The sequence below is a fragment of the Mirounga angustirostris genome, unplaced genomic scaffold (genome assembly GCF_029215605.1).
Source record: "Mirounga angustirostris isolate CCGP_5_RB_7025 unplaced genomic scaffold, mMirAng1.0.hap1 SCAF_9, whole genome shotgun sequence".
Taxonomy (NCBI): domain Eukaryota; kingdom Metazoa; phylum Chordata; class Mammalia; order Carnivora; family Phocidae; genus Mirounga; species Mirounga angustirostris.
The window spans coordinates 104,865,990-104,890,166 of NW_026991717.1; the positions used below are offsets into that span (position 1 = coordinate 104,865,990).

At 37.0% G+C, this 24,177-nt stretch overlaps 1 protein-coding gene across 8 annotated transcripts in view; it reads right to left on the minus strand.

Annotated features, from left to right (window-relative positions):
* RTN1 (reticulon 1) overlaps nucleotides 1–24,177 on the minus strand; it is a 385,922-nt gene that overhangs the window by 359,225 nt on the left and 2,520 nt on the right. For 5 of the 8 annotated variants that reach the window (XM_064571132.1, XM_064571129.1, XM_064571131.1 and 2 more), the window contains exons 2-3: nucleotides 8,938–9,024; nucleotides 6,639–6,789 (exon numbers count right to left, since the gene is read on the minus strand). The exons of 2 other annotated variants lie outside the window; for them this stretch is intronic. The gene's annotated coding sequence lies outside the window, so the exon portion shown is untranslated. The remainder of the gene's footprint in view (nucleotides 1–6,638; nucleotides 6,790–8,937; nucleotides 9,025–24,177) is intronic. One more of the 8 variants, XM_064571127.1, reaches the window with a different exon arrangement.

Genomic DNA, 24,177 nt, shown 5'->3' on the forward strand with positions numbered 1-24,177 from the left:
TTATAATTAAGATAAAATGAATGATTTTATAGCCAAAACATGAAATGCTGTAACCTGAAAATAGAATATTCAAAGGAACTCAGAAGTGAAGTAGCTTTGAAAGTGGTGATATCTGAAATCAAATTATTGATCATTTATGTTTCATTTATTAGGGCTTACCTTAACCATATGGTCTCTTAGGGACATCAAAAAGCCAATTCATCATCATCATTTTCCATATAAAATACATGTGATTCTGAAATGCTAAGTTTAAAATTAGAGTAGATTTTTCTTTATATTGTATTATTAAAAATAAGAGTATTTCCATAGGCTCTGAATAAAATTCTAATTAACTTACAAATGTTTAAATATATTTCATACCAGAAGAGTTACATTTGTTAAACATTACAAAGAGGGAAAAAAAGGTTAGTGATGATCTTACTATTTTTGTAAACCATTTTTGGTTACATTTATCCTAATAAAAATATCTGTATTTTAAATAGAAAAAAATAAGATTGTGTGGTTTAAAAGCTGTAGATTTTAATCATGGACCTGCATGCTTTATATCTTGCTTACTGTAAAACATTTTTTTCTAGAAAATGTTTTAGATAATTTTAGCCATTTGGCTCTACTATTTGTTCCATCTTTAATTATAACATAATGCCCCCTCTACCATTTCTCCCCTCCCCAAAATGTTTTGCAAGTATGTTTCTCAAAGAACAACAAAAAGAGGCTAATCTGTAAAAAATATATCAATAACATTTTTAAGTTTCCAATTATTTCTTATTTCTTGCCATCAATTTGGCTGAAAACAGGTATTTACAAACACTGGTAGCCTACTTTCTTATGGTCTTTCACTTTTTTATGAAGTGCTTTAAAAGAGTTCAATCAACCTTAATGGTGCATTTTTAGTTAAGGAAATAGAATAGGGAGAAGTCAATTTGAGCTCCCAGATGAACAAGTGTCTTGAGAAAGAATAGGCATAAATGGGTTTAGAAAACAGAGAGAGTAGGAGTAAAATGCAGTGAGCAGAGCACTCAGAGAAGCCACATACAATGGAAAGAATAAAATACTGCAGAGCTTTTTAAGCTACATACAATTGGAACAATGGACTTGATCCAGCCATCTATATTAAACTGTTAAAAGGTGAAAAGCAAGCTGGAATTCTATAAAGAGTGTTGAGGAACAGTAGAATGGAGCGCTTTAAATCTAAAGAGAATGAATGCAGTCATTCAATAGGATGGAAATGAAGTCAAAATTGGCATATTTCCCTGGTTAATTTACCTTGTGAAGGACTCTGTTCAGTTTAGGTATTAAGCCATTATTAGCAACAAAATAGTCTTTAAACTGCCACCTTTGGAGTTTTTAAAGCAACAACATAGTGTACATCTGTAAATTTCATATGCACATACCACATACACATACACATGTAAGTAAAATACAACATATAGATCTCATATAATTGTAACAATTTAATATTATAGTCTACAGCAATCAGTACACTATATACATCAAACTTCCCATTCTTCAAAAACAAAAAAGGCTAATTTAGAGTTAGTGGCAAAGATGAAAGTGTACAATTATAAAAACTTAAAAAAGAAAACTGATCTAAAATAACACATGTAACTCAGAGAACAGAATACTGTGGAATGATTGAATGGCTTAAATTTTTTTAATTAGCTGGCAGTCAATCAGAAAAGATTTTTTTCACATTTTGGGAAAATTTTTATTGAATGAACTGATACACTTTCCTTCTTTAGTAACTAGAATAAAATTTTATTTTCAATGATTTATAGTGCCTCAGGGTGATAGTTGTGCATGATTCACAATTTTACAGAAATGTAGCTGAAAAAGTATATAGAATGTGTCCTGTAATGTTTTGAATGAACGTATATCAATGGAAACACATCTAAAACATCTATAAATAGAAACTGAGTAAGACTAAAGTCCAAACATTTATTAATGTTAACAGGTTGAGCTATTAGCTTTCAAAAAGAATGTTAGCCATATACTGGGGCATTGGGGTGGCTCAGTCGGTTAAGTGGCTGCCTTCGGCTCAGGTCATGATCTCAGGGTTCTGGTATCAAGCCCTACATCTGGCTCCTTGCTCAGCAGGAAGCCTGCTTCTCCCTCTCCCTCTGCCTGCTTGCCATCCCCCCTGCTTGTGCGCTCTCTCTCTCTCTCTGTGTCAAATAAATAAATAAAATCTTCAGAAGAAAAAAAAAAGAATGTTAGCCATATAATCATCATCCTTCTTTTGTTATTAAATGCTTTAAATATTTATTTATTCTCTTTAGACTTAGTATTAACTGACGAATATTGACATTATCAAGGATTTAAACAACAGCAACAGTGAAGATTTCCTAATATCACAGAACTGTTTCAATATAATGCTAATTTCAGGTTTTTTTCAGTGCATTGTAAGAAAATAAGAGGAGAAATATGTACTTAAAACATGAGTATTTCAGTTAACTTAAATATTTAGAAAATAAATCATCAAAAACAGTTATTAAGGATAATAAAGGCCAAATTTAATTTTTAAAGAGCTTTATTTTCATGGAGGAAACAAAAAATGAAGAAAAAAATTAGTTTTTGTTGGAAACCACTTTTCTCTTGTAACTCCAAAAGTTAAGTAGTTGTTTCTAATATTAATCCTGCATATTTTTGATCACTTTCAATTATATTCAAAAGATCAAAACAGAATGCTATTATGAGCCTAGATGAGGAAAATCAAGTGAAAACAAAGCAGAATATTGGTATCTAAAGTAATTTTATTCATATTTGGTTATAAATAAGTTTACCTCCCTTACTGGATCTTAAACATTTAAGTTATTTTATCTTGAGATCAGTTATTAATATATACTGTTTTGTTTCCCACTGAATTTTATAATTTTATTTATTATGTTTATGATATTTGGAGGGGAAAGAACAAAAATGATTTTTTAAAAAATTCTAAAATCTACTCACTAATTTAACTGATGGTATAATATTATAAAAAATATTAAAAATGTATGGGCTTATAAGTTTTTAAAAATTGATACTATTCCTTTGATACATATCACTTTTTCATCTGTATGTGTGATCAAGCTTACCACAGCTAACTGGCCTATATATTATTATTTTCTAAAGATTTTTATTTATTTATCTGAGAAAGAGACAGAGAGAGCACGTGTACACACAAGTGGGGGTATGGGTAGAAGCAGAGGGAGAGGGAGAAGCAGACTCCCCACTGAGCAGGGAGCCTGACATGGGACTCAATTCCAGGAGCCCAAGATCATGACTGGAGCCAAAGGCAGATGCCTACCTGACTGAGCCACCCAGGTGCCCCTAAATGGCCTACATGTTAAAGAGGTAAGCACATGAATAATGTTTTGGCAGAGAATAGAGGATATAAAAGTAACAAAAAGAATGACATAAATCAAAGAGCTGTCCTCCCACACAGATCACTTCTATTTCATGACATTATACTCTTAGTGTTCTTTTACACTTATAAAGGATGTATACCTCACCATCTGGGAAACCAAAAACTCAATTATATACCATTATCAAATCTTCAATATAACAAAGAAAACAATATCAGAACCAACCCCAAGATCTGTGAAATTATTTCCCCTAGGTATTACAAACTTAGAAGACTTCAGGGACCTGCCGCATAACCTAAATGAAGGAGACCAGATAAAAGAAAAATTAACAGCCAGAAACATAATCAACTGTACTTTTACTGAAATAAAATGTGCTAGTTTCCATTTGCCCTTCCAGATCTACTCTACACCTTTCCCTGCTTTGTCATTCTAGAGAATGACTCATGGACAACATCTGCCAGGGTTCTTTGTCTCTCTGTCTGGCAGTTGGGTTTAGCCAATGGAAGACACTGGCAGTCTATCAAAGAGAGGGAGAACAATAAAATTTAGGCTTTAGTAGTAACTGTATTCCTTTATAAGGGCCCCAGCTACTCTTAGGCTCTCCTAAAACTCTCTGGATTCTAGCAAACTCCCTCCTTTTACACTTCAGGCCTAAGGCTGTTGCAAATTTGTAATGATTCACCAATGCTGGTCTTTTATAATTCATTACTCATCTGGTTTGGAACTGACACCTGACACCTTTTTCTTCTACAGCAAGATGTTAATGTGAGGTTGGAATTGATTGATTGCAGTATGAAATACAGACTTCAGTTCTGGGAGCCATATTTTTAAATTAGTCTCATGGCCAAAAATAAAAAAAAGAGAAGTGTTCACAAATACAAGAACTTTAATTATGGATAAAATCTTTCATAGTAGTTTTTACATATACTCCGGAATGTCTATAGAATTCTAGTATTCCAATGTCACTTTATTTAATTTTCAATTCACTAAATTCCATTTATAACTATTCATTCTCTTGATGGATGGACATCTGGGCTCTTTCCATAGTTCGGCTATTGTGGACAGATGAATGGATAAAGATGTGATATATACATACAATGGAATATTACTCAGCCATCAAAAAAATGAAATCTTGCCATTTGCAATGACATGGATGGAACTAGAGGGTATTATGCTAAGTGAAATAAATCAGTCAGAGAAGGAAAATTATCATATGATCTCACTCATATGTGGAATTTAAGAAACAGGATCATAGGGGAAGAGAGGAAAAAATAAAACAAGACAAAATGAGAGAGGGAGATAAACCATAGAGACTCTTAGTTATAAGAAACAAACTGAGGGTTGCCAGAGGGGAGGTGGGTGGGGGAATGGCGTAACTGGGTGATGGACATTAAGGAGGGCACGTGATGTAATGAGCACTGAGTATTATATAAGACTGATGAACCACTGAACTCTACCTCTGAAACCAATAATACATTATATCTTAATTGAATTTAAATAAAACATTAAATAAATAAGTATAACCATTCATTCTCATTATCAGTATTAAAAAAACTAACTGCACAATTAGTTCATATTCATAAAGTTTGAAATCATGTAAACATTGAAATCTAGTCTTTTACTCCATATATTTAGAGGTGTCATACAGGCCATCACTTGTTTTTCTGGAAATTAATTTCAGCCTAGTAAGGGGGCCAGACTACTCCTTGTCAAACTTGCAAAGATAAAATTTCTCTACAATTGAGCAAAGTAAACCATATGTCTGTATAACTACTAGTGGATGTCCTTCCAGAGGAATTTCCAGAGAATTTAGATGTAGTATCAGCCCAAAAGGCTGTCCTTAAACCAATCTTCATTTGTGATCTGAGCCAAGAATTTTGTGGATGATCTGCATAAGTCAGTTTTCCTGGTTGAAAAAACTCTCTTCAAAACCGTGCTTGACTAAGCACCAGACCAATTGTGCAGCACAGCAATCTACAGAACTGTGCATCCAGTTCATTTAAGCTCCCAGCCCCACTCCACCCCCAACTCTACTATGGATTTTTTTCCCCTTGATTGTCGGTAATTTACTATTTTGGACTGAAAGCCTAAAGAATTCTTCTTCTTCATTATTAAATTTTTTTTTTAAAGATTTTATTTATTTATTTGAGAGAGAGAATGAGATAGAGACAGAGAGCATGAGAGGGAGGAGGGTCAGAGGGAGAAGCAGGCTCCCAGCTGAGCAGGGAGCCGGACGTGGGACTCGATCCTGGGACTCCAGGATCATGACCTGAGCCGAAGGCAGTCGCTTAACAACTGAGCCACCCAGGCGCCCCTAAATCTTTTTTTTTTTTTTTAAAGATTTTATTTATTTATTTGAGAGAGAGAATGAGATAGAGACAGAGAGAGCATGGGGGGGGGAGGGTCAGAGGGAGAAGCAGACTCCCTGCTGAGCAGGGAGCCCGATGCGGGACTCGATCCCGGGACTCCAGGATCAGGACCTGAGCCAAAGGCAGTGGCTTAACCAACTGAGCCACTCAGGCGCCCTCATTATTAAATCTTATTAACTATAGCCCTACGCCATGCTCCAGAATTTTTCTGTTTCCTTTATTGTCAGCCCGTATTTAAAGTTTATGGTTAGGTCCTTCTCTGTGGTTGTTGATGGTGATTTTTTTTTATTGTTTCTGTTGTTGTAGTTGTTAGTTATTTTGTTAGAAATTGGGGGACAGTGATTCATTCACCTATCTAGAAGTTCTTACATGAAGATTTTCATGTCTTTCCTAAACACAAAAAAGTAATTCATGTACAAGTTTTGTGTCTAAAATACTGAGTAAAACTGTACAAATTTAAAGGGAACCTAGTGTATTAAAGATTGGTTTTTATCAAGGTAGGTAGAAATAAAATGAGCTTGATTAGTAAATTTAAGAAGTGTATACATAGAAACTTTGAGGAAAGTTAGACAAAATGGGAAACCCAACAGAAGTAAAGAATGTTTTGCATTTTTTCAACCCAAGGAGTAAGAAAGCTAAGGATACTACCTACCAAGGATTAAGGTTTTGGTAAAGCCTCATGACTACTTTTGGTTGTCCCGGCAATGGGAGCCCCACCATTTGAAAGTGGTATTATAACGAAAACAAAAACAACCAAACTCATGCACATGAAGTACATGAGAATTAAAGACAAAGTAACTTATGGTCTCACTAGCTCTATCTTGGGAAAATGTCTGGGGATGTTAAGTTTGAGAGTGTTTGTGCTCTATATAATCAGATAATGTAATCAAGTGTGATGTATCCATAGTAAATTATCCATTGTACTTACGGCAGTCACAACCTGGAAGGTTTTTACATTGAGAAAATGAAGGAGCTTATTATCTTCCTGTCAAGTATAAGACGGCTGGGGATTTAGGGAGTTCCAGCTCTTTGTCGTTTACATAGCTTTCCCCATCCTCTGCTATGGACCCAGGTTTATTCTGCACAAAGAGAAAAGTGGGATTAGAACTAAGAGTCAACACAGGAGTTCCTTGCTCCCATCAAGAATCATACTGACCCCACAAATAAATAGAGATAACTGGATTGTACATCTGTGCTCTTCTCCGCAAAAGTAGAAAATGCCACGAATTATTTAACATTTGCACACAGTTTTTCCTGTAACTTTCATAAACATCTCCACCATTTCTTTAACTTACTGATGAAAAGAATTTCTAATCAGGTTCACCTTTACAAATCTTCGTTACTAATCAGAGTACATAATTTTCTCCTGCATTCAATAGACTGTGTGGCATAAGAAGAAATCTATTCGGTCTTTATCCCTGGTTTCTGACACAAAGCTCCTAAAACCCTTGGAATTTTCTGAGTGATGAGTATCTTTTGTCATTCATAAGGAGCCCCTTTACAGCACACCTGAGTTTATGTTAATGAGTTGACAAAGAGTGGGGCTCCTAGATAGCATCAGGATGGAACTGGTCACCAGAAAGACGGAGTGATTAGAGGGTTAGAACTTTCAGCCCCACTCATGACCTCTGGGAAGAGGAAGTGGTGTAGAAGCTGGAGATCACAGCCCTGTAACAACTCTTCATGATGAGCTTCCAGCTGTTACACAATCCGCATGGCAGGATGGTTGGCACACCCCAATTTCATAGGGACAGAAACTCCTGCACTAGGGACTCTTTTGGACCTCGCTCTATGTACCTCTTCTTCATCTCTATCCTTTATCTCTTTTATAATAAAATGGCAAACATAAGTAAATGTTTCTCTGAGTTCTGTGAGCCACCCTAGCAAATTAATCTAATCTGAGAAGAGGGTTGTGGGAACCTCCAATTTATAGCCAATTAGTCAGAAGCACAGGTAACAACCTGAACTTGAGGCTGGTATCTGAAATACGGCCAGTGTTGTGAGACTGAACTCTCAACATATGGGATCTAATGCTATCTCCAGATAGATAGTGTCAGAATTGAGTTAAATTTGTAATACACCTAGTCAATCTACTAAGAATTGGAGAATTGCTTGGGGGTATGGGGAAAAAACACATTGGAACATGTAAAGAATACTGATGATTGTGGCAAAATACCACAGGTAATCGTCTATGAATACTAAAATTAATAGATGGCAGTATAACCAGGATATTAGAATGGCCTCTAAGATTTCCCACAATATATTTTAACTACAAACAGAAAAATAGTAACTTCACAGTGGGAAACCCTGGTAAATACCACTTTAAGTGATCAGAGTTAACATCACCAATAATAAGATGTATCAATACCCTGATATGATGCACTGATAGTTCTGTGGTATTCTTGCCAAAAATACATAAACTGATCATGAGAAAATATCAGAAAGACCCAAACTAAGGAGCATTCTACACGTAACTGGCCAATAACTCTTCAAAAGGGTCAAGGGCATTGAATAATGAAAACAGAGGAACTATAATAAATTGGAGAAAACTAAGGAGATATAACAACTAAGTGTAATATATGGGATTCTGGATTGGATCTTGGACCAGGAAAAGGACGTGAGTGGGAAAACTGGTGAAATCTGTTAAGGTCTGTAGATTAGTTAACAGTATTTATCAATGTGAAAAGCTCACATAATCAATAGAAAGGCTGGAAAACCAGGCTATATAATGAGCTCCATGGAAAGCTGAGTGGTCATAATTATAGGCAATGTCATGACACAGGAATAATTTAATTATGGCACCACTGCCTTGCAGCTACATGGGTGCTACTGGGCCCTGGATGTTCCTGCTGCCATCAGAATGAATTCTAACTATCCCTGCTTCTTTGCTTCCCATGATTACACTGAAAGCCCCAGGAAGATAGCCAAACTTACACTGCCTGCCAAAACCTTAGTTATAAGAGTTTAAAATAAGCATCAGTATTTGTCAACTGTCCAGGTGGGACCCCACTTTCCCACTAAGGCTGCCACAGTGGCAAACAAAAGGAAAGGATTCAAATGTTGGGCAACTAAAAGGCAACAAATACGCAGTACGTGAAATAATTTAAACTTTTAATGGAGTTGAACAGGTACATTGATGTTTAGAATTTTTAAAGTGGCTTCACTATAAAGGGGGTATAGTAAACTATGGAAGTTGTTCTTTTCGTCTGCTCAGACAATTCTCCTACCTTCTTTCTTCAGATTCCTTTGGGAAACTCCTTCTCAACTCTATGTTAGTGTTGGGGCTGCCAGTGATAGGGGTAGGCATACAGGACCTGAAATTGAGATATGGACATTGGGAGAGTGATTTATTTCTTCCACTGCAATTGCTTAACTGGGAGGGTGTGAGTGTGAAGCCTTTGAAAGCATTTGTCTGCCACTAGGAGAGAATCTATTTGAAGAATAAAGCAATGCAAACCAAGAGTGGAGAAAGTCCTGACAGCGGTCTTTGAGGCTCTGGATGCAGTCTCAAGATCTACCCTTGGACCTCCCAATTACAATGCGCTAATAAATCTTTTGGGGAATTCAATTGCTGTCATTCGTATCCAGAAGTGTTCTGACATAGTGCAATGCATAAGATGTAGAAGATAATATCCTTTCTGTTTTGAGTTCTACAATTAAAGAGTAATGAAGCAATACAGTTCCCCCACTTCCCATAGTGGGGGTAGGAAGGATATTTGGTCATCAATTCATAAAAAAGTTTTAAAGGTAAAGAAAAATGCAACTTCTCTTAGGATCAAAGGGAACTATGGCCTGGTAAAAGAAAAGCTGGGAAGTTAATTGCTTGAGAAAGTCAAAATCAGGAGTAAAAGACGTAGATTAAAGCTATACCATAGGAAATTCATGTTTGTTATAAGACTTTCTTAATAGGAAAGAAATAATTGAATGTTTCATAAGGTTATTTTTTTTTTAAAGATTACAATTTGGGGGCGCCTGGGTGGCTCAGCCATTAAGTGTCTGCCTTCGGCTCAGGTCATGATCCCAGAGTCCTGGGATCGAGCCCCACATCAGGCTCCCTGCTCAGCGGAGAGCCTGCTTCTCCCTCTCCCACTCCCCCTGCTTGTGTTCCCTCTCTCGCTGTGTCTCTCTCTCTCTGTCAAATAAATAAAAATAAAATTTTCAAAAAAAAAAAGATTACAATCTGGCCTGCATGAGGTGGTATACAACTTAAATAATGTTGTAATAAAAGTCAAAGGATCCATTACAGTCAGATTCATCATTACCTATTAAATCCTAACTTCTCTGGACCTCTGGTTTCTCACTTTTAACACAAGCATCTCTTTACACCTCTAAAATTGAGATTGAACATTAAAAGTTCATTTAGTCTGACAATTACATTTTTTTGCTACTACCAACATACATGAGCTTAGAAAAGCATGAAGAGTAAGTAGAACAAATTTCAAATCATAAATTTGAACATAATACAATAGAACTTGGTGATACTCAAAATTATTTTTCCAAATGGCACAAAAACAGACACATAGATCAATGGAACAGAACCCTCTTACACTGTTGGTAGGAATGCAAGCTGGTGCAGTCACTCTGGAAAACAGTATGGAGACTCCTCAAAAAGTTAAAAATAGAGCTACCCTATGACCCAGCAATTGCACTACTGGGTATTTACACCAAAGATACAATTGTAGTGATCCAAAGGGGTACCTACACCCCAATGTTTATAGCAGCAATGTCCACAATAGCCAAACTGTGGAAAGAGCCCAGATGTCCATCAACAGATGAATGGATAATGAAGATGTGGTATATATATATATATATACACAATGGAACACTACTCAGCCATCAAAAAAATGAAAGCTTGCCATTTGCAAAAACGTGGATGGAACTAGAGTATTATGGTAAGCAAAATAAGGCAATCAGAGAAAGACAATTATCATGATCTCACTCATATGTGGAGTTTAAGAAACAAAACAGTATTATAAGGGAAGGGAGGGAAAAATAAAACAAGACAAAACCAGAGAGGGAGACAAACCACAAGAGACTCTTAATCATAGGAAACAAACTGAGGGTTGCTGGAGGGGAGGTGGGTGGGGGGATGGGGTAACTGGGTGATAGACATTAAGGAGGGCACATGATATAAGGAGCACTGGGTATTATATTAGACTGATGAATCATTGAACTCTACCTCTGAAACTAATAACACATTATATGTTAATTAATTGAATTTAAATAAAAGAATAAAATAAAAATTCTTTTCCCAACTGCTTTATGTATTTCATTTTTTCACTGTACTGTGCTTTTAAATCTATTGACTAGCCCTCTTTTCAACTTGTGATGCATATCTAGAAATCCATCCATTGCTTCAACCACTTAAAAAAACTTTTTATTGTAGTAAAATATACAGAACACAAAATTTACCATTTTAATCTTTCTTTGCTTTTTCAAATGTGGTGGAATACACATAAAATTTACCATCTGAACCATTTTTAATTGTACAGATGAATGGTATTAGGTACATTCACAGTGTTGTGTTACCATCACCACCATCTATCTCTAGATCTCTTTTCACCTTGCAAAACTGATACTCTGTACCCATTAAACAATAACCTCCTATTCCCTCTTCTCTAAGCCCCTAGCAACCGCCATTTTATTTTCTGTATCTATGAATCTGATTACTCTCATATAAATGGAACCATACAGGATTTGTCTTTTTGTGACTCGTTTATTTCACTTAGCATTATGCCTTCAAAGTCCATCCATGTCATAGCATGTATCAGAATTTCTTTCCAAGGCTGAATAATATTCATGGTATATACATACCACATTTTGCTTATCCATTCATCCATCAATGGACAGTTGGTTTGCTGCTATTATGAATAAGGCTGCTATGAACATTGGTGTACAAATACCTCTTCAAGTCCCTGCTTTCACTTCTTTGGAGTATATACCCAGAAGTAGAATTTCTGGATTATATGGTAATTCTATCTTTAACTTTTTGAGGAGCCACCATACCATTTTCTACAGCAGTTGCACTACTTTATATTCCCACAGGCAATGAGCAAGGGTTCAGTTGAGAACTACTTTTATACATTAAAATGTTTTATTATTTTTAAATAATATGCATTTCAATAACAAACACTGAAATGATCATCTAACCATGCTAATACAGCTATTATTTTCTAAAATCCAAAAGTTTTCTCATTTGTATAATTTTACAGAACAGTAATATTTTATATAATTTTTGTTTTTTTCTGCATTATACATCTAAGCATTTTCCATGACATTACAACACCCCAAATTATCATTTTAATGTCTGTATCATATTCAACCAAAGGGAAATACTATTGTTTTCTTAATCATTGAACCTTTGAACATTCAAGTTGCTTCCAATTTACATCATTAGAAATATACAAAAAACACATATGCTCATATATCCTTTTTTTCTGTTGAATACTTTCCATAGGAAGGTATCAATGTTAAAATGTTTACACATTTTTATATAGTTGTTGACAAATATCACTAAATTTATTTCCAAAGGATAACAATTTGTATTACCCTAGCAGTCTCACCACAGTGACCCATGACTGGAGGGAGTTATCCTTCTATGCATCTCTAATTCCCTAACAAGCTGCCTATCACCTGGTAAACACACAATACATGTTTACTAATTGAATTCAGGAATGAATAAATGAGAATGCCATTTAACTGAATCCTTACCATTACTGAATCTTATTTTTTTGCTAATTTATGATAGCCAGTGCATTTTAGACTGGCTTAAACTATTTTAAAGCGGGGCGCCTGGGTGGCTCAGTCGTTAAGCGTCTGCCTTCGGCTCAGGTCATGATCCCAGGGTCCTGGGATCGAGTCCCACATCGGGCTCCCTGCTCGGCAGGAAGCCTGCTTCTCCCTCTCCCACTCCCCCTGCTTGTGTTCCTGCTCTCGCTATGTCTCTTTCTGTCAAACAAATAAATAAAAAATCTTTAAAAAAAAAACAAACAATTTTAAAGCAATAAAAATTGGGGCACCTGGGTGCCTCAGTCGGTTGGGTCTTTGGCTTGGGTCATGATCCCAGGGTCCTGGGATCGAGCCCTGCATCAGGCTCCCTGCTCGGCGGGAAGCCTGCTTCTCCCTCTCCCACTCCCCCTCGTATTCCCTCTCTTGCTGTCTCTCTGTCAAATAAATAAATTAAAAAAAAAAAGGCAATAAAAATTGCAGGCATTGGCCTGCAAATCACAAGGCCCATAAAAAATGAATCTTCTTGCCAGCATAAAAGTCTTTCTTGGTATGTAAACATTTTCCTATACATTGCCAGGTGTAATGTAATTTCACTCAATGATAACCTTTCATTCTAAACATAAAATAGTATTGTGGGGTCACTTTCCTTACTTGCCATCTTTTGTGGTATTGGGTAGATATAATCTCTATTTAGTATTTATGTATTAGCAAACAAAATAGTGTCAGCCATTCTTAACTCATCATAACCAAAATGTCATTGGCTCTAGGTTTTCTTTGTCTTATTTTGTTTTTTGTTGTGAATTTTCTAGCCATTAAACTGTGAGTTCTTTGCCATTAAATAATATTTCTATTTCATCTTTGTACCTGCCAAACTGACAAAACTTTGCATGATAGGAATCAACAAATATTTTTGGTATACATATTATGCTATATATTTTGTTTGATTTAATTGAGAATAATTTTAAAGAATCATGATAAAAATCAATTATATATGTATTAAAAATATACATTATAAGGTACCCTCTTTATGTTAGGGTACTAGAATAAAATTACCAGATAAAAAGGAAGATTTAAACTATCCTGATATTCAGTGTAGTAATTCTTCTTCAAGGGTTGCAAATTATAATGGGAATGTTACAAAACTGTCAAATTCTTCCCAAAGCAATCTTCAAGTTAATCAACATAGACAATCATTCTTTTCATTTCTATGGCAATAAGAAAATTTTAAGCAGTATCTTTTGATTGGAGTTGTCTTGAAAATTACTTTGTTGGAGGCCTTTATTTTAAAATGCAACAAGACTGAAATATTAAATGTAATTTGTCATGCAGCCTAGAGAAAGAATGAAGCATTTGGTACATTTTTCCTAATTGTTTCTGATTGCTGCCTGGGTAGCTCCAGCACTTCTCCATCTTCAAAATCACCTTCCAGGGCTTCAACATCTTTGACCATTACTTTTAATCAAAGGGGCTAAACATAAAATAAATTGACTATTATGTAGCAGAAATCTTAACAATACTGGCTTTCACATTTTTATTTAATTGACCTTAAAGAGAGAGGCCTCAGAAACTAAACTGTTAATGAATTCTGATTAAGGTGACAAATTACCTAATGTTAATACTGACAGAAATCACTGTCCCAGGAAAAGTGGTCAATACTAAAGTCAATGGAATTCAGTTTTCCAATGATAATCATGTTTCGTGAGGGCCTGTTTAACAATAAATAAAGCTCATTCGTATGTTTAAAGTGTGATTATTTAGAAAACTTATACACCTTAAAAATTTGCATGAATTTCCTTCACACTAAGAGCACTGTTTTCTTAAATTTCCACATTGTAATCTGATACATATTGTTAAGCAATACATATTGTTAAAAATACATTAACAGGATGAAGCGGGGAGCCGTGATTCCGCGGGCAGATATCGGAAGATAAAAGGCAGCGGGAGGGTGCCTGGCAGTGGGGATCCTACACCGCTGGTGAGCGACAGCCTTGCGTGCTGGGGATGGGCACAGACTCTCAGACTGGTAGCAGCGGGGAAAGGACTTTAGGGCAGCCCCCGGGGTGGAAACCCGGAGTGGTGGGGTCACGCATGCGCGAACTGGGAGCGGCTGGCAGTTTTAGAAGCACAAAGGGCAGAGACGTGCCCCGACCTGGAGGCAGGACTGGGAGCACTGCGGAGGGGCGCACAACCCAGGACGCTGCAGTTTATAGCAGCATGGACAGAAACGGAGACGGTGTGGCCTGGAGAGCTCACTGAAGAACAGACTGCAGTCTCTCTGCTCTGAGGCAGAGGGTTGGAAATGGTCTCTTCTGCTCTGACTCGCAGAAGAGACGCAGAAAGCTGCCAGGGAAAGCCACCAGAGAACAAAAGCCCCAAAAACTGATTCCCGCTGAGCCCATCCCCTGCCACAGGGGCACAACGCAACTCCGCCCAAACAGGTTTGCCTGAGTAACAGCGCCACAGGCCCCTCCCGCAGAAGACAGGCTGGGAAAACAAGAGGCCAGCAACCCTAAGGTCCCAAGAAAACAGGTGCATCTTGCTTGGGTTCTGGTCAATAATTTGGACTCTTATACATTCCCTCAAACACCCATCAACAGAATGACTAGGAGGAGGAGCCCCCAAAATAGAAAAGACTCAGAGATTATGACTTATGCTGCAGATTTACAAATGGATGCAGATACAACCAAGATGTCGGAGATGGAATTCAGGCCAGCAATTGTGAAGACAATGGCTAGAATGGAGAAATCAATTAATGGCAACATAGAGTCTCTAAGGGCAGAAATGAAAGGTGAATTGGCAGAACTTAAAAATGCTATCAATGAGATCCAATCCAATCTAGATAATCTAACAGCTAGGGTAACTGAGGCAGAAGAGAGAATAAGCGACCTGGAAGACAATATAATAGATAAAAAGGGAAAAGAGGAGGCCAGGGAAAAACAACTCAGAATCCATGAAAATAGAATCAGAGAAATAAGCGACACCATGAAGCGTTCCAATGTCAGAAAAATGGAATCTCGGAGGGAGTGGAGAGAGAGAGAGGACTAGAAGATGTATTTGAGCAAACTGTAGCTGAGAACTTCCCTAATCTAGGGAATGAAACAAACATTCGTGTCCTAGAGGCAGAGAGGACCCCTCCCAAGATCAAGGAAAAGAGGCCAACACCCCGGCATGTAATAGTAAAACTTCCAAATCTTAGAACCAAGGAAACCATCTTAAGGGCAGTTAGGGGGAAGAGATTCCTTACGTACAGAGGGAGGAACATCAGAATAACGTCAGACCTATCCACAGAGACCTGGCAAGCCAGAAAGGCCTGGCAAGACATATTCAGGGTACTAAGTGAGAAGAACATGCAGCCAAGAATACTTTATCCGGCAAGGCTGTCATTTAGAATGGATGGAGAGATGCAGAGCTTCCACGACCGGCAGAAACTGAAAGAATATGTGACCACTAAGCCGGCCCTGCAAGAAATATTAAGGGGAGTTCTATAAAAGGAGTAAGACCCCAAGAGTGATATACAACAGATATTTACAGGGACAATCTATAACAACAACGTCTTCACAGGCAACATGGTAACAATTAATTCATATCTTTCAATAATCACTCTCAATGTGAATGGCCTAAACGCTCCCATAAAATGGCATAGGGTTGCAGACTGGATAAAAAGACAGGACCCATCCATATGCTGCCTACAAGAGACTCATTTTGAACCTAAAGATACATCCAGACTGAAAGTGAAGGGATGGAGATCCATCTTCCATGCCAGCGGATCTCAAAAGAAAGCTGGGGTAGCAATTCTTATATCAGACAAATTAGATTTTTAAAAAATTTTTTTATTGTTATGTTAATCACCATATATTACATCATTAGTTTTAGATGTAGTGTTCCATGATTCATTGTTTGTGCATAACACCCAGTGCTCCATGCAGAACATGCCCTCTTTAATACCCATCACCAGGCTAACCCATCCTCCCACCCCCCTCCCCTCTAGAACCCTCAGTTTGTTTTTCAGAGTCCATCGTCTCTCATGGCTTGTCTCCCCCTCCGATTTCCCCCCCTTCATTCTTCCCCTCCTGCTATCTTCTTTTTTTTTTTTCTTAACATATATTGCATTATTTGTTTCAGAGGTACAGATCTGAGATTCAACAGTCTTGCACAATTCATAGCGCTTACCAGAGCACATATCCTCCAGACAAATTAGATTTTAAACTAAAGTCTGTAATTAGAGACACAGAAGGACACTATATCATTCTTAAAGGATCTATCCAACAAGAAGATCTAACAATTGTAAATATCTATGCCCCCAACAAGGGAGCAGCCATCTACATAAGCCAACTGTTAACCAAAATAGTCATATTGATAACAATACGTTAATTGTAGGAGACCTCAATTCTCCACTCTCAGCAATGGACAGATCACCTAAGCAGAAAATCAACTAGGAAACAAGAGCTTTGAATGATACATTGGACCAGATGGACCTCATAGATATTGACAGAACATTCCACCCTAAAACAACAGAATACTCATTCTTCTCGAGCACACATGGAACTTTCTCCAGAATAGACCATGTACTGGGTCACAAATCAGGTCTCAACCGATACCAAAAGATTGAGATTATTCCCTGCATATTCTCAGAGCACAATGCTTTAAAACTGGAACTTAATCACAAGAAAAAATTTGGCAGAAATTCAAACACTTGGAAGCTAAAGACCACTCTGCTCAAGAATGTTTGGGTCAACCAGGAAATCAAAGAAGAACTTAAACAATTCATAGAAACTAATGAGAATGAAAACACATCAGTCCAAAACCTATGGGATACTGCAAAGGTGGTCCTAAGGGGGAAATACATAGCCATCCAAGCCTCACTCAAAAAAATAGAAAAATCCCGAATTCACCAACTAACTCTACACCTTACAGAACTAGAGAAAAAGCAACAAACAACGCCTAAGCCATGCATCAGAAGAGAAATAATTAAAATTAGAGCAGAAATCAATGAATTAGAAACCAGAAACACAGTAGATCAGATCAACAAAACTAGAAGCTGGTTCTTTGAAAGAATTAATAAGATCGATAAACCACTGGCCAGACTTATCCAAAAGAAAAGAGAAAGGACCCAAATTAATAAAATTATGAATGAAAGGGGAGAGATCACGACTAACACCAAGGAAATAGAAACAATTCTTAGAAATTCTTATCAACAACTATATGCCAATAAACTGAGCAATTTGGATGAAATGGAGGCCTTCCTGGAAACCTATAAGCTGCCAAGACTGAAACAGGAAGAAACTGACAACCTGAATAGGCCAATAACCAGTAACGAGATTGAAGCAGTGATCGAAAACCTCCCCAAAAACAAGAGTCCAGGGCCTGATGGATTCCCTGGGGAATTCTACCAAGCATTAAAGAAGAAATAATACCTATTCTACTGAAGCTGTTTCAAAAAATAGAAACAGAAGGAAAACTTCCAAACTCATTCTATGAGGCCAGCATTACCTTAATCCCCAAACCAGGCACAGACCCCTTCAAAAAGGAGAATTTCAGACTGATATCCCTGATGAATATGGATTCCAAAATCCTCAACAAAATCCTAGCTCATAGGATCCAACAATACATTAAAAGGATCATCCACCACGACCAAGTGGGATTTATCCCCGGGATGCAAGGGTGGTTCAACATTCGCAAATCAATCATTGTGATAGAACACATTAATAAGAGGAGGGAGAAGAACCATATGGTCCTCTCAATTGATGCAGAAAAAGCATTTGACAAAATAAAACACCCTTTCCTGATTAAAACTCTTCAGAGTATAGGATAGAGGGAACATTCCTCAAGTTCATAAAATCCATCTATGAAAAACCCATAGTGAATATCATCCTCAATGGGGAAAAGCTGAGAGCCCTTCCCTTAAGATCAGGAACACATCAAGGATGCCCACTCTCACCACTATTGTTCAACATAGTATTAGAAGTCCTAGCAACAGCAATCAGACAACAAAAAGAAATGAAAGGTATTCAAATTGGCAAAGAAGAAGTCAAACTCTCTCTTTTCACAGATGACATGATACTTTATGTGGAAAACCCAAAAGACTCCACCCCCAAATTACTAGAACTCATCCAGCAATTCAGTAATGTGTCAGGACACAAAATCAATGCACAGAAATCAGCTGCTTTCTTATACACTAACAACGCAACTGTAGAAAGAGTAATTAGAGAAACAATTCCATTTACGATAGCACCAAAAACCATAAGATACGTCGGAATAAAGCTAACCAAAGAGGTAAAGGATCTATACTCTAGGAACTACAAAACACTCATGAAAGAAATTGAAGAAGACACAAAAAGATGGAAAAATATTCCATGCTCATGGATCGGAAGAATAAACATTGTTAAAATGTCTATGCTATCCAGAGCAATCTATACCTTCAATGCCATCCCGATCAAAATTCCAATGACATTTTTCAAAGTGCTGGAACAAACAATCTTAAAATTTGTATGGAATCAGAAAAGACCCTGAATTGCCAAGGAAATCTTGAAAAAGAAAAACAAAGCTGGGGGCATCACGTTGCCCGATTTCAAGCTATATTACAAAGCTGTGATCACCAAGAGAGCATGGTACTGGCACAAAAACAGACATATAGACCAATGGAACAGAATAGAGAACCCAGGTATGGACCCTCAGCTCTATGGTCAAATAATCTTTGACAAAGCAGGAAAAAACATGGAATGGAAAAAAGACAGTCTCTTCAATAAATGGTGCTGGGAAAATTGGACAGCCACATGCAGAAGAATGAAACTCGACCATTCTCTAACACCATTCACAAAGATAAACTCAAAGTGCATGAAAGACCTCAATGTGAGACAGGAATCCATCAAAATCCTAGAGGAGAACATAGGCAGTAGCCTCTTTGAGATCGCCCACAGCAACTTCTTTCAAGATACATCTCCAAAAGCTAGTGAAACAAAAGCAAAAATGAACTTTTGGGACTTCATCAAGATAAAAAGCTTCTGCACAGCAAAGGAAACAGTCAACAAAACAAAGAGGCAACCCACAGAATGGGAGAAGATAATTGCAAATGACACTACAAATAAAGACTGGTATCCAAGACCTATAAAGAACTTCTCAAACTCAACACCCAAAAAACAAATAATCAAGTCAAAAAATGGGCAGAAGACATGAAAAGACACTTCTCTGAAGAAGACATACAAATGGCTAACAGACACATGAAAAAATGTTCATCATCATTAGCCATCAAGGAAATCCAAATCAAAACCACACTGAGATACCACCTCACACCAGTTAGAATGGCAAAAATGCGATTAAGACTTCCTCGTATCAGTGAGGTCATATGATACATGTCTTTCTCTGTTTGACTTATTTTGCTCAACATAATACCCTCCAGTTCCATCCACGTCGTTGCAAATGGCAAGATCTCATTCCTTTTGATGGCTGCATAATATTCCATTGTATATATATACCACATCTTCTTTATCCATTCATCTGTCAATGGACATCTTGGCTCTTTCCACAGTTTGGCTATTGTGGACATTGCTGCTATAAACATCGGGGTGCGCTGAGGGTTCTAGAGAGGAGGGGGATTGGAGGATGGGTTAGCCTGGTGATGGGTATTGAGGAGGGCACATTCTGCATGGAGCACTGGGTGTTATGCACAAACAATGAATCATGGAACACTACATCTAAAACTAATAATGTAATGTATGGGGATTAACATAAGAATAAAAAAAATTAAAAAGAAAAAGAATGGCAAAAATGGACAGGGAAAGAAACAACAAATGTTGGAGAGGTTGTGGAGAAAGGGGAACCCTCTTACACTGTTGGTGGGAATGCAAGTTGGTACAGCCACTTTGGAAAACAGTGTGGAGGTTCCTCAAAAATTTAAAAATAGAGCTACCCTATGACCCAGCAATTGCACTACTGGGTATTTACCCCAAAGACACAGATGTAGTGAAAAGAAGGGCCATATGCACCCCAATGTTCATAGCAGCAATGTCCACAATAGCCAAACTGTGGAAAGAGCCGAGATGCCCTTCAACAGATGAATGGATAAAGAAGATGTGGTCCATATATACAATGGAATATCATTCAGCCATCAGAAAGGATGAATACCCAACTTTTACATCAACATGGATGCGACTGGAGGAGATTATGCTAAGTGAAATAAGTCAAACAGAGAAAGTCCATTATCATATGGTTTCACTTATTTGTGGAACATAAGGAATAGCATGGAGGATATTAGGAGAAGGAAGGGAAAAATGGGGGGGGGGAAGTGGAGGGAGAGATGAACCATGAGAGACTATGGACTCTGAGAAACAAACAGGGTTTTAGAGGGGAGGGGGAGGGGGGATTGGTTAGCCCGGTGATGGGTATTAAGGAGGGCACATACTGCATGGAGCACTGGGTGTAATACGAAAACAATGGATTGTGGATCACCACATCAAAAACCAATGATGTATTGTATGGTGACTAACATAACACAATAAAATTAAAAATATATATATATTAACAGCACAAAAGAGTAACATAAAAAGTAAAAGTTCCTCTTCCCATCAAACCCCAATTAACTTTTAGAGGTTAACTTCTATCATAGTTCCTTATGTATCCTTCAAAAATAAACATATATAAAGCATGCTCATGCATACATCTAGGTTTTAACATTTTTGAATTATACAAATTGTAAATTTTAAATTTTTTACTTTAGACATGTTTGCATAGCAATACACGTAGACATTCCTTACTTACCTAACTTATTTAACCTGCTGTCTATTGAAGAATGTTTTGTGTTTTGCTACATTGTAAGTAAATCTTTGCACAAATATCGTTGCATACTTAGGTGAGAAATCTGTAAAGGTGGGATATCTGTAAAGTATATTTCTAGAGATGAAATTTCTCTGTCAAAGGGAACTGCAGAGCCAAGCTAAGTTTCAAAGTGTACCTGCAATCTACTATCCCACCAACATCGATTATTGTTGATATTGTTATTTATATTTTATGTATAAATTTTGTTGTTGATATAGTTTATGTACAAGGTTTTTGTGTTTTGTTTTGTTTTGTTTGCTAAATGTGGTTTAATTTCCCTTACATATTTATCTGTGAATAACCTCCAGTTTTCGTATTTTTAAATATATTAACCTAAAGAGGGCATCACAATGTAAGCTGTAGGAAGTCATTCTAACCATTCTAACCAGGACTCTTCCATTCAACAGCAATAGTATCTTGAGTCTGGAAAGATTTTGAGAGGATATATAAACTTTCCTCTACCTTCAGACAAATTACACTAAACTCCCTCTCTACCTTACCCCCCCATACACATTCAATTACAATTTCAAACAAAAATTTTATCAGGCTATTTGTTCATTGCACTTCCTTATATATTCATTCTAAAGGAAAGTAAATACTATGTTCACATGATCCTAAACAGTTGGTACATTTATAAATAAAGAAGTTAGCAGGTAAATGCCAGAAAAGGACATCTAAAAACTTCAGCTCTAGCTTTACAAATTAGTATTACTAAGACATATCCTTGGTAACAGTTTCAATAGAAGATGTTAATTTATGTCCCAACCTTAGTGTAGGACACTGGGAATAAAGACTATGAAATCTCATCTGCACAGTCAGCTCTTATTTACGTGTGCCAAAATAAGGGGGAACTGTTGTAAGTAATGCAGATCTATGTGTACCTTAATTTTTGTAAAGAGTCAAATTGTGAATATGCATGTGGATATTTAGAGTTTGATCTTTCAGTGAAGGTTATACTCACAACTTACAAAATTTAACATAATTTTAAATATTCTAATTTAGTGATTTTCATTCTATCAATAATTCTACTGTGCTCTTTTATTTTTTATTTTTAGTTTTAAGATTTTATTTGTTTATTTGACAGAGACACAGAGAGACAGAGCAGCAGGCAGAGGGAGAGGGAGAAGCAGGCTCTCCAAGGACCAGGGAGCCCGACGTGGGGCTTGATCCCAGGACCCTGGGATCATGACCTGAGCCTAAGGCGGATGCTTAACCAACTGAGCCACCCAGGCGCCCCTACTATGCTCTTTCTAAACAAATACCTAAAATAAGTGTCCAGTGGTGACAACTTTCTAAAATAATATTAACTAAAACACTCCTAAAATTAAAAATCTAATCTGTGAAGTTATTGATGTGAAATAATAATGAAATTTAAGAACTACACAAGAAAATTAAAAATTCTTAAAACCAAAATCTGAGAAATTCTACCCTTTTCACCCTACTCTCATCAGAAATTAATATAAACTTTTTGGAATTGTAGGGGCGCCTGGGTGGTTCAGTCAGTTAAGCAGCTGCCTTCCCAAGGTCCTGGGATTGAGCCCTGAGTCAGGCTCCCTGCTCAGCGGAGAGCCTGCTTCTCCCTCTCCCTCTGCCTGCTGCCTCTGCCTACTTGTGCTCTCTCTCTGTCAAATAAATGAATAAAATCTTTAAAAAAAGAAAAAAACTTTTCAGAATTGTAATTTAAAATACAACGAAGTTTAAAACTAATTAATGGCAAGCTATGATTACATTATACATCGTTTATTTTATAGTCCTACTTAAGAATGTTTACCTAGTGTGAAATTTTTTTCTATATTAAAGGAAGTTTCAATGTGAAACTTCATAATTAACAACTGGTCACTCCTTGTCTTTATTTTATTGAAGTATAGTTGATACACAATGTTACATTAGTTTCAGGAGTACAACAAAGGGAGACTGGACAAGTTTATAAGTTATACTATGCTCACTATAAGTGCAGCTACCACCTGTCACCATACTACCTTATAACAATACCACTGATTATATTCCCTATGCTGTACCTTTTATCCCTGTGACTTATTCATTCCCTAACTGGAAGCCTAAATCTCTCACTATCTTTCACCCATTTTGCCCATCCCGTCATCCCCCTCCCCTCTGGCAACCATCAATTTGTTCTCTGTACTTATCGGTCTGTTTCACATATTTCACATATAAGTGAAATCATGTGGTATTTGTCTTTCTCTCACTTATTTCACTTACCATAATACCCTACTCCCTGTCTTTAATGTCCTCGTAACTCAATGTCACCCAACCCATATGCCTGTGAACATACTAAAGTTGCTACCCACCACATGCCCATTCATATGGTCTTTATATACATTTATATGCATACGTTTTGTGACATAAAGAAATTAGATGAATTTCAACAAGCCATGTAAAAAACTGATCATCTCATTTTATAGTCCCTTTTTTCTCTCCCAATGGTTATCTTCATGTTCACTAATATCCAAACCCTGGCATTCTCTTTTAATCTCATGATTTCAAATAATTTTTTTTAAATGTAGAATACTTCCAAATCTCTATGTCTTGACCTGTCTCTCCCAAGGTCCAATCCTATATCTGCAACTGGACATATCCCACAAGCCCTTAAAACACATAATGTCTCAAAGTGGTTTATCTTTCCAAACCTATTCTTCCTCCTATGCTTATTTTAAGGGTACCTCAAACTTTGTGGTCACACAGCTCATCTTTTGAAACTTAGCTCATCTTTTTCTTTGGTCTCCTCACCCCCACCCCCACCCATTCCCCACCCTAATCCAAAGCTTTACAAATTTTAGCTTTTCTAGTGCCTTGCCCTGGAAGTTCAGCTTTCAAATTCCCTGAAGCCACTTTTCCACTTTAAATCATCTTACCCCGTGCTGCAGCTCTGTATTATTTTCAGAGCCCTCTAGTCAGTGGCCTGTGGGCAA